General features: G+C 38.0%; 1 long non-coding RNA gene across 1 annotated transcript; it reads left to right on the top strand.

The window, feature by feature from the left end:
- Nucleotides 1-246: 246 nt before the first annotated feature.
- Nucleotides 247-3,849, top strand: LOC122981756. The gene is made up of 2 exons (XR_006403300.1): nucleotides 247-1,029; nucleotides 1,768-3,849. It is a non-coding gene; the product is annotated as an uncharacterized LOC122981756 (long non-coding RNA).
- The last annotated feature ends 202 nt before the right edge of the window (nucleotides 3,850-4,051 follow it).

Below are 4,051 nucleotides of genomic sequence, written 5' to 3' on the forward strand. Positions count from 1 at the left end.
GCCCAGTGCATGCTGGGTAGGGTCTAGCTTCTGCAACCCTGAGTTTGGTGTAGAAAATAATTGATGTTTATTTAGAAAGAACTAATGTGGTTACCCACTAATGTATAAGATGTAGTACTTAGTATTAAAAGTATAAAAATAAATCAATTCAATCATTTTATTAGTTTAAATATTAATTAGCAATTATTAGTTATTTCTTGTACAATGCAGACTAAGTGTGTTTGACATTCTAATTTTGTTTTATGTTCAGCTTTAATTTTGAGGGCGTTTACATACACAGATGAGCAGTTTGGGAACTGTAACCTTGTCATTTTCCAACTGCATTGTCAGAAAGGTGAAAATTAGCCCTTTAACCTCACTGTCATTGTCTAATTTCAAGTCCTATGTGCTTGAGGACAGAGGCAAAAAAAAAAAAAAAAAAATCACTGTCCAAATACTTACAGATTGCAATGTACTAAAAGTAACCAGAAACAAATATATTCACCTGAACAAAGTCAGAAAAAAGCTGCAGTCTATAATTAAAAATCAGCAAAAACAATCACCTCATGTATTGATCTTTTAGATAATTAATTAATTTCCAGTTAAGAGGCTTCCAAATCTGCTGATGCGTTTTGGTGCAGTAGAAGTGCACCTGTTTCCTCTTATGAAACCAGAAAAAAACATTTTTAAAGGACCAATATTTTATTATTAAGTTAATGAATTAATAATTAATTACAAATTAGCATGATATTGCATTGCATCATTGAAATAACACTTACTGTAGCCATAAAAAAAAATCCCTGGAATTTGATTTTTTAGGCCTCTAAACACAGGATGTAATCAAAAAATTGACTCCCCCTATTTTGAGCACTAGATGGTACATCCCAGTCTCTCCTCCTCTCCCTCTCCCATTCTCCTCCCTCCTGCTTTCAGTGTCCTCCATCTCTCCGCTTTCTCTCATTTTCTTATACTAAGGACATTCTGACTTCCAGCTACTGCTGCGGTTCCTCCATCCGTTATTCTTGTAATCTCTACAGGGCTATTGGAGAGGTATGTAATGTCCAAATTTTCTCTCATCACATCACTGCAGGATTTTATAGTGAGCATTTTTGTTACGACTAGTCCAGCCTGCATTCTGTCAAGTGCAAGCTGCACTCAATGTCAGCAGTATTTATTGCTGTTCATTCTTCTTTTCTCATTTGAATTTTCACTGATTTCCTCTGTGGCAGTCACTGTGGTCCTTATTTCTCGCCTCCATCTTGTCCTCCATTTATAGCACATATGACTCACGCAGTTTTACAGTGCGAGAGGACAGAGAAATATAGAGAGGGAGATTAAATCGACATGTTATTGCATCTGGATTAGGCTCTTGTCAAGATCAAACAAATAAAGATTCAGTCCTTAACTATGAATAAGCTCTGCAGCTGCAGTATCATTCCCCCTTCCTCCATCATAAATCTAGCAGATTGTCCCATGAAAAAGCTTTACAGAGGAAGCAGTTGTAACATTATTTCTTTAGCACAAGATTGTGTCACAGCTGCTGTGACCAAAATAAACATTTCGCTGTTCCTCTGAGCATCCGAGTGTTCCCATCAATGTCATCTTTTTCCAAGGTCACATTTAAGGCCCTGCTGCCACATGACTGCTAAACTGCTGTACAGTGAATACATGGATTTTGAAGGCCCTTTCATATGACAGTGTCTTAACACTCTGCAGAGCAGATGACATGATGTCTGAGCCTAATTTAGAAGGATAATCTGTCTGTGTCTGTTTGCTGTTTTTCCTCAGTCAAGCAGCACAGAGCTGACCTTATAAAGACTCCTCCTGACCAGACCACACCTCTGTCCATGGAAGCCAAGGCCAAGTCCGGGGCTCCAGCGCCCAAGGTGGCATCTAAAGCAGAGAAGAAGGAGCCCGCACCCCCACGGAAGGCTGACCCTGCCCCTGCGGCCCCTGAGCCTGAACAACCTCCTCCCCAGGATGGGGCAGCAGAGGCTGAAGCACCAGCGGCAGGTGATGAGGCTGCGGCCTCTGGCACGGACTCTCTGGAACACCTGAAACCCTTCCTCATTGGTGGTGCCGTTATTGCTGCAGGAGCCATCTTGCTCGGAGTGTTGCTACTGGCGAGGAGAAATTAAAACCAAATCATAACATTAAGTTAAAGAATCTATTGATTGATGAGTTACAATAGAGCGTCACTTACTGATTGGTTCACAGACTACCATGGTTCAGATGGGAGATGGGGAGCCACTGTGCAGCTTATGTTTTTATTTGTTTTCTTTGTCTGCCTTCACTCGTAGTGAATTGAACCATGCAAGGCTGTATATGGAGCATAATTACACATAGCATATGCATGAAGTTGCTTCAATACTGCAGCTGAACAGTTATAATCTATTCTGTAAAAAACTCACACTGTAGTCCTGAGCTTACAAGCTTGAACTCCCTAAAGGTAGCCTATTCAACTGCTTTATCTTCGTTAACCCAGTTTTCACAAATGTTGACAAAAGCTTGCAATATTTGTTCATTCTTTCACCCGAAATTAGCTTGGTTCACTTTGCTAAGAGATAATGACAAATGGAACTTGTAACACTGAAACTTAAGAGGAGATATTAAAACTAGCTATCAGACTTGGTCTGATGCAATGTGATGTATTGCACATATTCTGACAAAATACTTAAGCATAGCAATTCAGTTCCTCTTCCTTCAAAGACATGCCCACATATAAAAAATGCTAAATAGAAACTGGCAGTTTGCAATTTAAAAAGTCAGCTTTTTCAGAGATGAAATATAAGCATCTTGTGGTTTAAGAATGGCATGTAGGTGAATGTTTGAGATACAACATGTATGTGGCAGACAAGAATTGTAAAGTTTTTGCTGTAGAATAAGAAAGAGTTTTATGTTACTGTCTAATGATGTCACAAATCAATAACCTTTCATGTATGTGTAACATCAACAGTCGTGCTGGTTCAATCTGTTTACATCTTACAGTAGATACTTAGCTGTAGCAGGCTGACCAGCCATTAGTGTTGCTGTATCGGTTTTAAAGCCTGCTGCCAAAACATAGGAGTTGTTTCTGGCTTTACTGTGCTCCCCTTAATCCTTGTTTCAAAACCTTATTAATAACTAAATATATATATATCGTTTAATAACAGCATCCTAGGTTGCTAGTACAACGAAAGTGGAGCTTAGATGAAATATTACTGTATAGTCTACTCAAAGAAAATAATGTCAAGCAGTCACAATTTTGTTGCTGCACACACTCACCTGTATAGCTGTACACACTATTGTCCATTCACATGCAAAGGTCATGGGGATGTCCCTGTTACATAAGTAATAACAGAAAGACAGTTCTGACACACACCATTTTTTGGTTTTAGTTGCAAAGGTATGTAGGAAACACATTACTGACAAAAAATCTTATATGAGCATATTTCACCACAATCAACACCCCCAATACATCCAAAAGATACTATGCCAACACCAAAACAAACTTCACCTTACATTGTACAATACAGTGTACCAAAAAAAATCCTATTTTCATAATTTCAACAGCGTATAAATGCAATAATTCAGATAGGACTCCTCATTTAGCACATGTGCTGTAGCAGGTTAATTGACATAAATGATGATGTAATAATGCTGGTGATGATGATGTATAATGTTAATGATGGCGATGACGGGAATGTTACGGATGATGATGATAGTCATGATAATGTTTTTCATGGTGATTGTAATAATGATGGTTATGATATATTTTTGATATATTTATAACATATTTTCCTTATGCACACTCCCCTCTGCCCCCAAACTCCTTAATGTAAAAAATGAAAGAGGTTGTAATGTGACCTTTATTAAAGGCAGTGAACCAGCCCAAATGAGTATTTCTTTGATAACAATTTGAACTCTTTATTTCTGAATTATGAATCATCCATTTGAAGATATGGCTTCAGCTCTATGAATTAATTAGAGGTGGACTTTCACTTAAACTGGTCAATCATTTTGAGTTTGCATGAATGATTAGCATTAATAAGGGTATCATTTTTGCATGTTACATGCTGGCTCACCCTCTTTT

This window comes from Thunnus albacares, chromosome 1 (genome assembly GCF_914725855.1).
Source record: "Thunnus albacares chromosome 1, fThuAlb1.1, whole genome shotgun sequence".
Lineage (NCBI taxonomy): Eukaryota > Metazoa > Chordata > Actinopteri > Scombriformes > Scombridae > Thunnus > Thunnus albacares.